Consider the following 14,684-nt stretch of genomic DNA (forward strand, 5'->3'; position numbering starts at 1 on the left):
ATACCTGAAGATGCAGGAAAACTAGGAAGGGAAAGTTTCAGGGTTCTTATAATCTTGTAAACATAAGAACAAGGTGAGCCATAGACACAGTTGGAGACTAATTAAGCAAATGGAGCAGAGACGGCTTTCCCAGGCTCGGGATACCATATGGAGCCAGGCCACATGCAGAGGAAGCAAAGAAAAAATGGGAACAGAGCAACAAGCAGATGGGTGAGGTCCACCTTGGGTGAAGGTTGGTGGTGGAGTTGGGAAGGGAGTTATGCAATCAACAAAGGACAGAACCCCAAGGGACACCCTTGGCTATACTCAACTTGTCAAATCCGAACCTTCTGGAATCCTGCAGACCTGCCAACATAAGTAAGATAGGTGTCTGGGAATCCACATCACCCCAGCTTTTCTGCTAGGCCTCAAGATGCAATGAAGGCAGCTAGGATTAGGAGAGCTTATTCTTTCGGAGGCTTTGGTCAGTTGGATGGCTTCTGGCAATTTTCACATCTTGAAATTTGGATCATGTCCCTTGCTGCCATCAAAGGGTGAGACCCAACCTAAAGAGAGTAGGAGGGGGGCTCCCCTGGTGGCGCGGTGGTTGCGAGTCCACCTGCCGATGCAGGGGACACGGGTTCGTGCCCCGGTCCGGGAGGATCCCACATGCCGCGGAGCAGCTGGGCCCGTGAGCCATGGCTGCTGAGCCTGCGCGTCCGGAGCCTGTGCTCCGCAACGGGAGAGGCCACAACACCGAGAGGCCCGCGTACCACAAAAAAAAAAAAATTAAAAAAAAAAAGAGAGTAGGAGGGGTGGGTGGGAATCCAGCATGCCTATGCCTGTTCAATCCAACTTCAGATAGAAAAACCATCTGCTGCTTGGGTCCATTGCTTTAGAAACTCTAGGATGGTCCCAGGTTAAACGCTGAGCTCCGAGTGGATCCTAAAATAAGCTTGGTCTCCTAACTCTGCCCCTTCTGATTCTTGCTAGGTAACCATCCCAAATCCTTAAGGCGATCGTAACACCTGAAGTGACCGCATTGTGTCCATGCTCAATGTCTTATTACAAAATAACTTCACAATACAAAGAGGACCTTTTCTGTCAAACAGGAATATAAACTGTGCAGATCTGTGCTCATAGAGGGAGACATTTATTAAAACTCATTTAACTTTGGGCATTTATTGGATCTTTATCAAAAGATGTTCCACTTCTCTGAGTTTGATCATCTACCTTTGGTAACAAGTTATTATAGCAAAAAGTGCTCTTACTTGATCAGTGGAGGGTAGAACTGGGTACCAGGGATTCCATAATTTTACCATCACATTAAAACAGGAAGTTGGTGCTACCTGATCAGATCCCACTGGGGTAGAAAACAGTCTATAACATGAACCAAGAGAACCTGGGTCACATCACTGGGGTCATCAAATGTCACATAATAAGGACACTTTTCAACCAAGGATCTAAGAGGGTTTTAAAAAAATTAAACGGTGAAAATCTCAAAACAGCCCAAAGAGTTACAGTGTTATTACTTCTGTAAACCTTGCAATGTAATCTATTCAGGTCAGTATATGATTTCATCCTGAGTCATTTACATATATATAAATGTTAATGTGTGTGTGTGTGTATATATATATATATATATATATATATATATAAATCCCACCTTACTATATTCTCTTCCAGGATGAGTTAAAACATCAGGATAAAATGAATAACTATGAATAAATTGAACTTCACTTAATTAATTCAAGATTATCATTAAATATTAACGAACATGAAAGTGTGATTGCTGAATATATTAACACCCATCACGCTAAATGTGCGAAAATATCTCTCTTCTCGCATTTTATACTTTCTTCATGTGACTGTGTTGTTTTTCTTAGTCATTTTGCCTAAAGTGAGTATTTATAAAATGTCTTATTCTGACATCCCCTTGCAATATTGTCCATTTATTTCTAACAGAAAAATATTAGACCCCAAATCACAATAAAAACCCCCTTTGAATGCTAATATCCACCCACCAGATTGGCAAAAATTAAGAAGGCTGGTGACACTAAGTGTTGGCAAGGACTTAGAACACTGGGGACTCTGAGATGCCACTGGTGGGAGTCCCAAGTGGCACAGCCACTTTACAAAACAGCTGGGCATCATCTTGAAAAGGTGGGACACTGCCCAGCCCAGCCTTTCCCAGAGATTTATCACGAGACATGCCTAAGAACGTCTGTGGCAGCCTGGTTGGTGACAGCAAAAACAAACAAACAAAAGCGACTGTCAAATAAACCAAATACACAAAAATGAGAGAAGAGATGAATGAACTGTGAATAGCTGGAGTTTGCACATCACTGCAATAGACTGACCATGCCCGTCAGTGTGGCCGGATCTTCAGAGCATACCGCTGGATAGAAAAAGCAAGGTGCAGAAGAATACGAACACTTTGCTGTCATTTTGATCACGTTCAAAAGCAAGCACAATTTTTAAGAAATAGATTTTTAGCAATAATGCATATAATGGTCAAGGAATAAAGAACAGAGAATACAGAGAGGAAAGCCCCACAGAGTAGTTCACTGTGGAGGATGGAGGATGGGGACCGAATGTAGGAAGCTGAGGGCATGGGGAGCATCTCATGGCTGGTGATGAGGCTCTTCCTGTTCGTGGACGTCATGTTTGTGGGATGTGTTAAGCTGTTATGTTTCATATTATAAACAGACATTTAACGATTAAAATATTTTTTAAATACACCACTTTAAACCCAAATATTTCCTTTAAGGCTACACATTTTGTACCTGAAAAGCAATATTCACTTCTCCCAAATTAAGAGTTCTGGTTTCCATTTCTGAAAGAGTCACTCATTGTTCTGTGACCTTGGACATGTCACTTAATCTCTCTGAGGATCTTCTTCTTTCAACCTGAAAATACAGGTCGTAAGGAACAATCTCTTGGGGCTTTTCTACAGAATATTCTTATAATTGTATAAATCTCCAAGCCTTCTACCTTAGGCAGTGTCCAGTCTACCTGAATTTAATTCTTGAAAACAAACACGCAAGAAAAATGTACACGTGTCCGCATGTGTCTTTTCTAAACACTCACTTATTTAACTAAAGACAATGTTAATTTCCTCTCCGTTCCTGAGTTCTGCCACCCTAGGATTTAAATTTTCCTCTGGGAATTTAGCAGAGCCAGATGGAGATTTTTTTTCTCCTACAGTTCAAGCTAAGATTTGACTTGAAAACCAAAGTGGCGTGCAGCTTTACACAATGGAAATAATACCAATCGTCAATTAGAAGTCAACTCCTATTCTTGGCTTCAACATTTACCAGTTAGATGACTGTGGTTAAAGTCACTTAACTTCTCTAGACCTCAACTTATTCATCTGTAATAAAGCACCAGAAGTGGGTCAAAGCTCTCTGGAAACATTTTCTGTTCCCGCATAGTATAATTCTACCTAATTTAAGCTTCCTCTTGGGAACAACTTTTTTACCTAATAATCAACCGTTAACAAAAAGTATTCAAATAACTTGTAGAAATCAAGCACCAAACCCAAACTTCTGAAAACCACGAAGTTCCACCAGGAATACCTTGTTTTTGAAGAGGTTAAAGGAAAATGGGTCCATAGACTGATTGAGACGCGTACAAAAATTCTCATTTTCATTTGTTATTCTGATTTTTATAAATATACTAGACATTATTCTAGCCACTGTAAATACGGCAGCCCTCACAGACCTTCCTTCCCTGTCACAACCAACTAAGTACCTATTCTGAAAGATCCCTGGTGAGCCAAGGGCAACGATACTCTTTATCTCTTTGACAATTTAGTCTATAATCGCGACAGAACCTGAAAGCATCTTACTTGTTAGAGATCTGGCGACACAAACCCCTACACCCACCTACTTGACTCACCTATTCCTTCTTCAGACATTTCTAGTATATGCTAGTATCAAAGTCTGGTTGGGTTCTAGAAAGTGAGCTCTGCTAAAGAGAAAACAACAAAGTCAATGATCCTCTGCTATATATAATAATAAATAACATTAAGCTCTTTAGTTTATGTCCCAAAGCTTCTCTACAATGTGTATCTTGCCACACACCTTTCATTCCAACCATCACAAATTATTCACCACTATCTAAACACGTTTACCCATTTTGTTTCCTCACCCAGCCCTTGAACTTGCGCCTGGCTATGAGACGTCTCCCCCAGAGCCCAACCCCAAAGGTATCTCTGCCATCATCTTCTCCATCCTATTTTCTGTTTTAGGAATTAGAGCAGGTGCCTTCCCCCCAAAGCGTCATGTCCCTATACAACAGCATTTTCCTCTGCTGCTTTATGTCACAGACGCTCATCTACACACGTCTCTCCAACAAGTGTGTTATGTCCTGTCTGAATTCTTGACTCACAGAATCTGTCAGCGTGATAAAATGGTTTTTTTGTATCACTAAGTTTTGTAGTGAGTGACTGGCTAAGCAAGAAAGGATAACAGTCACGCTAACTCTTCCTCTCTCTCACTTTGGTTTTTGAGCTATAATCTGGTTTTTGAACTTTCTTCCCAAACCCTCATTTTTCCTGAATCTGTCCAGATTATAGAAATAGTCTGCACATCACTCTCATACCACTGGGCCTCCATCACCCAGTTCACCCACCCTGGGACCCACATGCTTTCCATTTGTTCCAACAGCATCGTCTGGTGTTCCCAATTCTCCACTTATCTGGGGGATGAATGTTTCTCCTGTTGGTCCTGCAAGAAGTCAGTTCTTCTCAACCAGCTCATGAAGAGACCAGCATGGCGGCAAAGTCTTACACTATGTGTAGTAAGTACACGTAAGATACTGTTGGAAGCAGAGGAAGTGGTGTGTAAAACTTCCCGGGGAGCTGTGGGAGGGAAACTTGAGCCACCCTGAGCAATGCTTAGATGTCTGCCAGGCAGAAAAGTAAGTAAGGGCATACCAAGACGAGGAAACCACAGAGGCCACACAGAGACAGAAACGTGATAAGAGATAACATGATTTGAGGAATTACATATAAGGCAGCCTGAAGCATACAACTACATACATGAGGTGGAGGATTGAGAGTTAAGACTGAGATACTATGGAGAACTGAATGGAGGTTTCTCAAAAAACTAAAAATAGAGCCACCATATGACTCAGCAATCCCACTTCTGGGTATGTATCTGAAAAAACCAAAAACACTAATTCAAGAAGATACATTCACCTCAATGTTCATAGCAGCACTATTTACAATTGCCAAGACATGGAAACAACCTAAATGTCCATCGACAGAAGACTGGATAAAGAAGATGTATATGTGTGTGTGTGTGTGTGTGTGTGTGTGTGTGTGTGTGTGTGTGTGTGTGTGTGTGTGTCTCTCTCTCTCTCTCTCTCTCTCTCTCTCTATATATATATATATATATATATATATATAGTGATGGAATATGACTCAGCCATAAAAAAGAATGAAATGTTGCCATTTGCAGCAACATGGATGGACTTGGAAGGCATTATGCTAAGTGAAGTAAGTCAGACAGAGAAAGACAAATACTGTATGATATCACTTATATGTTGAATCTAAAAAAGTCCACAAAATAGTGAATATAACAAAAAAAGAAGCAGATTCACAGATAAGGAGAACAAACTAGTGGTTACCAGTGGGGAGATGGGGGAGGGGCAATATAGGGGTGGGGGAGGGGAGGCACAAACCACTGGGTGTAAGATGGGCTCAAGGATGTATTGTACAACACGGGCAATACAGCCAATATTTTGTGATAACTGTAAATAGAAAATAACCTTAAAATTGTATAAAAATTACAAATTAGGGCTTCCCTGGTGGCACAGTGGTTGAGAGTCTGCCTGCAGATGCAGGAGACGCGGGTTCGTGCCCCGGTCCGGGAAGATCCCACATGCCGCGGAGCGGCTGGGCCCGTGAGCCATGGCCGCTGAGCCTGCGCGTCCGGAGCCTGTGCACCGCAATGGGAGAGGCCACAACAGTGAGAGGCCCGCGTACCGGAAAAAACAAAAAAAAAAAAAACAAAAAAAAAAAAAAAAAAAAAAATTACAAATTAAAGAGTTACGGCTGGGAAAGTATACCTGACCAGGTCATAAGAGACCTTAAATGCCATACTGCAGAGTTGAACTTCATCTAATAGGTCACGAGGGCAAGACATCAAACAAATTAATTTGGAAATTCAGCTAAAAGAAACATTTCAAAAGGATTTATCTAATATAACTTCAGAGGATTGTTTGGAGGAGGGTGAATAGGAAAACAGAATGAGCAGGAAAGGAGGCTCTTGGATTAGCAAAGAAAAATAGACAGTGAAGAGACCAGGCAGGCTGGAGGTTGCTGGCTTGTGGAAGGGAAGTTGATTTGTGAGAATAATAGGTCGGCTGTTACAGAATAACAGAGAATAAAGGTGGGCGGTTAGTAAAATTTACGAATGGATATGAAGAAGTCAAAATAGAAGCCATTTCTCTTTTCACTCACCTGAAAGCTACCTCAGAAATCGCCCAGGTTTCGGACTTGAGCGGTAACTAGGAAGATAATGTACATGCAACAAAAAATACAGTCACATAAAAACACTGACATAAACTTCAGAATAATGGAAATGTATTCTCGTAAAATGAAAAGGGAAGGACTAGGGGGTCTGGAAAGATAAATCCCACAATCCCAGCAAACAATGGACAAGGTAGAAGAGAAGTTCCCAAGTCGATAAAGTTCAAATGGTCACAAAAGAGGTCAGGGCAGTCAGTCATCTCTCAATCCCCACATCAAAGGAGGGAGGGCACTGATGGAAAATCACCAGGTTTCAGCTGCATCCATCACTGAACTCTGAAAAGAGTTTGGGTATATTTGAATGCAATCGATCCAGACGTTCTACAAATACGTAACTCTTTAATCACAGTCATAAAATCACTCAACAAAAATCTCATTCTGGAGAGATGAAAGCTAGCTGCTTCAATTCTGAAGTCTTTGTTTCACTTCCCTCTCCCCAAACATGAAAAGATTAAACTTGCACCCAGAGCCTGGATAGCGGCAGGTCACGGAGACAGGAAGTACAACCAGGGAAGCTGCGGACAGGCTTGCAATGCAGAAGAGCTGGGAGGGGCTCATATGCGTCAGAGCCAAGTAGATGGACACACAGACACACACAGCTAGGTGGCTAGAAACCAGCAAACTCCAGGAAAGGTGGCCAGAACAAGCAGCCCAGAAGCTCAAAACATGCAAGATGACTTTGGGAGCGAGGAGAAAGTCAGAAGCTCACAGAAACATTTCTAGAAAGTAGGCAAGGGTGGAAAGCTCCCAGAGAAGTGGTCTGGAAAGCAGGCGAACATGGCCAAGTTAGGGAAACTCGAGCAACAATCCCTTGTTTCAAGCAGTGATGTTGCATGTTTTTCCCTCCATGGAAAGTAGCAATTCCCAAGCGTGATTGCCTGGGAACTCTCGGCAGAGACATACAAACGTAAGTATTTGGCTGGAGGTAGGAACCTAAAGGCCAATCGTTCTGAAATGTTAACGTGGGTGATAATCATCTGGAGAGCTTGTTGAAATGCGGCTTCTGAGCCCCACCTCCAGAACTGCTGATTCAGTGAGTCCGAGCTGGGCCCAAGTATTTGCATCTCTGACAAGTTCCCAGATGATGCGATGCTGCTGGTCCAGAGACCATACTTTGAGAACCAGTGTCATGGGCCCTCAGTTCTCATCCCTAGACGTGCCCTAGAATCATCTGGCAAGCTTTGTAAATGCTCACACCTGAACCCACCCTACAGGTGAAGATGAGGTGGTCTAGGACAGAGCCTGAGATCGGTATGTTTTCAAAGTTCCCTAGATGTTTCCAATGCCTACACAAGGTTGAGAATTACTGCTATGTGGGGATGTAAAGTTAAATGATGACAAACTAGTTCTGTTTGGGGTATCTTTCTGAAAGGAAGCTGGCTTCTCTCTTTAAACCTAGGGGCTTAAACTCTTTTTTTTTTTCATTAACATATTTTTTTAAATTTTATTGGACTATAGTTGATTTACAATGTTGTGTTCGTTTCAGGCATACAGGAAAGTGATTTAGTTATGCATATATTCATTCTTTTTCAGATTCTTTTCCCATATAGGTTATTACAGAATATTGGGTAGAGCTCCCTGTGCTATACAGCAGGTCCTTTTTAGTTATCTATTTCACATTTAGTAGTGTGTGTATGTTACTCCCAAGCTCCTAATTTATCCCTGCCCACCATGTTTCCCCTTTGGTAACTGTAAGTTTGTTTTAGAAATCTGTGACTCTGTTTCTATTTTGTAAATAAGTTCATTTATATCATTTTTTAAAAAATTAGATTCCACATATGACTGATATGTGGGAGCTGGCGGCGGCGGTGGCGCTGGGCGAGGGGACCGGTGCCCAGGGCAGGGGCAGCAGGGGAGGGACTCGGGCCACCATGGACGACAAGGCGTTCACCAAGGAGCTGGACCAGTGGGTCGAGCACCTGAACAAGTGTAAAGTACTTAGCGAGAACCAGGTGCAGACGCTGTGCGAAAAGGCTAAGGAAATTTTAACAAAAGAATCAAACGTGCAAGAGGTCCATTGTCCTGTTACCATCTGTCGAGATGTGCATGGTCAATTCCATGACCTTGTGGAACTCTTTAAAATTGGTGGGAAATCACCAGATACAAACTATCTATTCATGGGTGACTATGGAGACAGAGGTTATTATTCTGTGGAGACTGTGACTCTTCTTGTGGCATTAAACGTGTGTTATCCAGAACATACTACAATATTGAGAGGAAACCACGAAAGCCGACAAGTTACCCAAGTACATGGCTTTTATGATGAATGTCTGCGAAAGTATGGAAATGCCGATGTTTGGAAATATTTTACAGATCTGTTTATCTGCCACTTACAGCTTCAGTAGATGGACAGATATTCTGCCTCCATGGTGGCCTCTCCCCATCCATAGATACACTGGATCATGTAAGAGCCCTGGATCGTTTACAAGAAGTTCCACATGAGGGCCCAATGTGTGATCTGTAATGGTCAGATCCAGATGACCATGGTGGGTGGGGCATTTCACCACTCGGGGCTGGCTACACATTTGGACAAGATATTTCTGAAACATTTAACCATGCCAGTGGTCTCACACTGGTTTCTTGTGCTCACCACCTTGTAACGGAGGGATACAACTGGTGTCACAATCGGAACGTGGTTACCATTTTCAGCGCATCCAATTACTGTTATCCTTGTGGGAACCAGGCTGCTATCGTGGAATCAGATGACACTTTGAAATGTTCCTTCCTTTAGTTTGACCCAGCACCTCATCATGGAGAGCCTCATGTGATCCACAGCACCCCAGACTACTTTCTGTAAATTCCTCCTGGGAAAACCTGCCTTTGTATGTGGAAGTATACCTGACTTAAAAAAATATATATATACACACACACACACACACACACACACACACATAAAATAAAACCAAAAAAAGCAACAGTAATCTATGTGTTTCTGTAACAAATTGGGATCTGTCTTGGCATTAAACCATACCATGGACCAAACTGTGCCATACTAATGATGAGCATTTAGCACAACTTCAGACCGAAATTAGTTCAACACTATGTTCTAGATCGGTCGGTCGTAACAGTTTGCCTGCTGTATTTGTAGGAACCATTTTCCTTGGAACTGTTCAAGCAAAAAAGATAGCTAACTCCATCTACTTTTGCACTTACTTGGAAATTTTAGTTAGAGTGTTTAACTGACATGGATAAATAGGGTTGGATTTTTATTTTTAAGAAAAATTCACAAGCTAACTTCCACTTAATTCATTACCGTTTATTTTATTGAAATGTATAATTAACTGAAAGAAAGATTTTTAGGAGTACGTTGTCATAACATTTAAAGAGATTTCCCTTCATTTAAACTAAATTACTATTTTATGTTGATTTGCATATTTCTGTATATTTATCATGACAGTACTTGCATTCTATTTGGTGTACTGAGCAAATGAACTTTCCATTTTAAACAAAAATAAAGGCGGGGGTGGGGGGGCTTCCCTGGTGGCACAGTGGTTAAGAATCCGCCTACCAATGCAGGGGACAGAGGTTCAAGCCCTCGTCCGGGAAGATCCCACATGCCACGGAGCAACTAAGCCCATGCGCCACAACTACTGAGCCTGAGCTCTAGAGCCTGCAAGCCACAACTACTGAGCCCACGTACCACAACTACTGAAGCCCGTGCTCCACAACAAGAGAAGCCAATGCAATGAGAAGCCTGCACACAGCAACGAAGAGTAGCCCCCACTTGCCACAACTAGAGAAAGCCTGCACACAGCAACAAAGACCCAATGCAGCCTAAAATAAATTTTTTTAAAAAATGACTGACATGTGGTATGAACATACAATGGAATATGACTCAGCCATAAAATTTTTTAAAAAAAACAACTACATGATGCCATTTGTGGCAACATGGATGGACCTAGTAACTCAGACAGAGAAAGACAAATATCCCATGGGCTTAAACTCTTCATGGGGTCCAATAATGGATATGTTTAAGTAAAGCACTTACAACTCCTGCTCAATCAAAATCCTATTTATACCAATAAAGTGTTTAGGTAACATCATCAAAAATTTATAAACCATCATAGAAGGCTCGATTTATCTTTCGGAAACAAAGGAGAAATCACTAACAATGGAAGGAAGACGTTGGTTTTCTCCATTCACACTGCCAGGACTCAGAAGAAAAACAAGTTTTCCAAAACAACGATAAAGCAGCCAAGAGGAAAATCCACTAAAATTGCCAAGGAATGACAGTGCTCTAGGAACAGATGGACTGGTTCCTTTCTGAAATTTTATGAAGAATCTCGATGAACTGAAACATTGACAAAGATATTTAATGCAACCTTATAGGGAAAGTAATCAAATCTCTTGGAACATTCTAGCCAAGCGAGATGCTTGAATGCAAGGATAATGTTTTCAACCTCTTTCTCATTTTTCAGAATTACTGAATAACTGAACAGTTAACAATAACTAATGGAACAAGTCATGCTGTATGATCTTGGTTTTGTTTATCAGTTTGACGTCAGGTGGTACGTGAAGTAAATAATGGTTCAAAGATGCCTCATTATTACAAAAAAAAAGTTAAGCCATTGAGAACTTCATTCACATTCATCCTTTGGATAAATATTTATTAGGAAGCAATATTTGACAAATATTTATTAAGAATCTCTGTGCTAACCAGGATGCTGGGAAAAGAATATGGTGATAAGTTGAACTACTTTGCAAATGGTGGGAAAGAGTGGCATTAATGAGAAAAAAAAACAGTCATGTGCAAAACAAGTTGGGAGGAGGGAGGGAGCAAAATTCCAGGCAGATGGAATAAAATATCTTAGAGGGCTTCCCTGGTGGCGCAGTGGTTGAGAGTCTGCCTGCCGATGCAGGGGACACGGGTTCGTGCCCCGGTCCGGGAAGATTCCACGTGCCGCGGAGCGGCTGGGCCCGTGAGCCATGGCCACTGAGCCTGCGCGTCCGGAGCCTGTGCTCCGCAACGGGAGAGGCCACAACAGTGAGAGGCCCGCGTACCACAAAAAAAAAAAAATCGTAGAAAAGATTAGTTATCCTTCCATTTTACACCTAAACATATATGACTGTGTGAGGCAGACGACTCAATTTCAATGATATAAGTTCTAATAAAACGTTTTGAGTCATGTGCACTCCATACATGTGTATACAATTTTAAGAACGTGTCTAATATCAAAAAAACTGAATTTCAATTTCAATGTAGGACACTCGTAGATTGAAAACTTGCCAAGCCTTTGGCCATATATTTCCTGTCTTCAAGAAATTAATGTATTACTATTAATACATTACTTTTACTAGCACCTTCCTAGAACTTTCACTAAGTTTATGCCCTAGGCAATTCAACACTCAAATTTATTTTACATAAGGAACGTAAAGCAATCCCAAACAAAAGCGGCAGAAATAATACATGTAGAAACACGCAAAGAAAGATGGAAGACACTGCACTTATAAAATGCATTTGTTTTCTGTGACACTATGGCAGGAGGGACTTTATAAAGGGTGCTCACTGTTCTACCAGTTTGACGTGTATCCATCTTCATTTCAGCTTCTGATAACTTACATGAGCCAAACATCCCATACCAATATTTATTTGAGATAGAGATGCTTATACAGTCAACTTGCCTTTTTCTTAAAAAAGTAAAGCTAAAAAAAAAACTACAGCAGCATGCTAGTATTTTATAGGCCACTTGAATTACCTTGCACTTGAGTTCAGGATACAACAGTGTTCATTTATCCATGTCTGTTTAAACAGACTGAAGTGTTTAATTCCATCAGTCTCAATCGCAAAGAATCCCAACAGCCAACGAGCACTCTTCTGCTGGGATTTCTTAGCAGGACAATCTAACATCTTTTTTTTCCCACTTGCCATCAAAGTCCTTATCTGAATGTTGCCAAAGGTGTGTCAGGTTCGTTCACTGTGTTCCCTAAATTGTCTTTATTGCCGGTGTCACCTGTGCGTGTGCTGCTTTGTCTTGGAGGGATGCTCTAAATGTCCTTTCCAATAGCTTACTCGATGGGAAGCGGAAGCTAGGGGTAGGACAGAAGTAAAGATGCAGACGTAGAGAATGGACTTGAGGACATGGGGAGGGGGAAGGGTAAGCTGGGACCAAGTGAGAGAGTGGCATGGACATATATACGCTACCAAATGTAAAATAGATAGCCAGTGGGAAGCGGCCGCATAGCACAGGGAGATCAGCTCGGTGCTTTGTGACCACCTAGAGGGGTGGGATAGGGAGGGTGGAGGGAGACGTAAGAGGGAGGAGATATGGGGATATATGTATACGTATAGCTGATTCACTTTATTATAAAGCAGAAACTAACACACCATTGTAAAGCAATTATACTCCAATAAAGATGTTAAAAGATCAAAAAAAAAAAAGAAGCTAACGTTTCTCCTACAGCTGACAGATCGTCTCCTGGAAAGAAGGAACTGACTTTCTCCGGAGCAAGCAGATGGTCCCACCCTCAGAAGGTTCCGCAGAGACTCACCTCTGTCATACAAAATTTCTCTGACAAGTGGGAAGAGGCAGGTGGAAAGTGGAAGGTGAGCCAAACACAATGTACTGAGGCCCTTGCTTCCTGGTGCCATTGAAACACCTACGTCCTGAAAGAACCCATCAGAGCAGGCACCAGTCAGCAGCAAGATAAAACTCAGAAAAAGGTTATGTGGACATTCCTTCATATAACAGACATTACAGAACAAAAAGCTTTACCTTCACACTACAGGGTTATGATTTTAGCAGAAGTATTTCTATTTCCGTCAAGGTCTCCACAAACGAGATGAGTGGAAACAGAAGGAAGGAATTCAAGAAAAATAAAACAAGGGTCATTTCGAGAAATTTCCAAATAACCACCTCCTGGGCCAGCTAGGCTGTCCAGTGAAACAACTGAAAACAAGAGGGTATATATCTTGTAGGCAGCTGGAGACACATTTCTGAGAGTTATCAGCTTCACAATATGGTCACTTACTTGATTCCCATTTCACTCCATATTTCTTGGATGCCAACCAAATGCCAGGCACTGGGTTAGGCACCAGAGGGGTACAGAGGCTGATGCTAACAGAACTCGGTTCAACAATCAGCTCTGTCCGTGACAGTTCTGCAGTCTGAGAATATGTTCTCTGAAGCATGATATCACTTTCTACTTAGGGTGGCATAATACACTTAGCGCGTAGAAAGCATTCAGTAAGATGTATAACAACTATGATTATTACTAGCAGTATTATTACAGGGATATGTTCTTGAGAAGCATGCCCTATGATGTTACCATGCATAATCTAGCAGGAGATTAAAAACCACAAGCAGCTACAATGCAATATGGTAGATACTGTATCTGAAAAGTATACAGACTGCTGTTAAGACAGAAAGGATAAAAGAATAAAAGAATGACACAGCAGTGAACATCACCCCACACCTCTCCAAGAGCCTTGTCAAATGCCAGAGCTAGAACCTTCCAAGAGAAGGTCTGAATTTAAAAAATAAAAATAAAAAAGCTTGGACTTCCCTGGTGGCGCAGTGGTTAGGAATCTGCCTGCCAACGCAGGGGACACGGGTTCGATCCCTGGCCCGGGAAGATCCCACAGCCCGTGTGCCACAACTACTGAGCCTGCGCTCTAGGGCCGTGAGCCACAACTAGTGAGCCCGCGTGCCACAACTACTGAAGCCCGCGCACCTAGAGCCCATGATCCGCAACGAGAGAAGCCACCGCAATGAGAAGCCCATGCACCGCAACAAAGAGTAGCCCCCACTCAACGCAACTAGAGAAAGCCCGCACACAGCAACGAAGACCCAACGCAGCCAAAAATAAATAAATAAATAATAAATTTATTTTTTAAAAGTCTTTAAATAAATAAAAAAGCTTATTTCCTTCTATACTGGAAATCTATCAAAGAACGGTACTTCAATAATCCCTCTCATCTGGTTCTCTGTTTTTCATAGTTGTTATTCCTTCTAACGTGCGAAAAGAAGTCTCATGTTTGTTGTTTGCTGTCTGTTTCCTTGCACTTGAACGTAAACTCCACAGGGGATGCCTTTTGTCTTTCGTTCTTGCTGTTGCTCAGGACCGAATTCAAAGCACCTAGAATAGTGCCTGGCATGTACTAGTTACTCAATAAACTGTTAGTTGAGTGAATGAATGAATGAATCAGTAATTCCTATCATCCAACTGT

The 14,684-nt window shown here is 41.8% G+C and overlaps 1 pseudogene; it reads left to right on the forward strand.

Annotated features, from left to right (window-relative positions):
• The first annotated feature begins 8,388 nt into the window (after positions 1-8,388).
• LOC116738952 lies at positions 8,389-9,314 on the forward strand (annotated as a pseudogene).
• The last annotated feature ends 5,370 nt before the right edge of the window (positions 9,315-14,684 follow it).

The sequence above is a fragment of the Phocoena sinus genome, chromosome 14, assembly GCF_008692025.1.
Source record: "Phocoena sinus isolate mPhoSin1 chromosome 14, mPhoSin1.pri, whole genome shotgun sequence".
NCBI lineage: Eukaryota > Metazoa > Chordata > Mammalia > Artiodactyla > Phocoenidae > Phocoena > Phocoena sinus.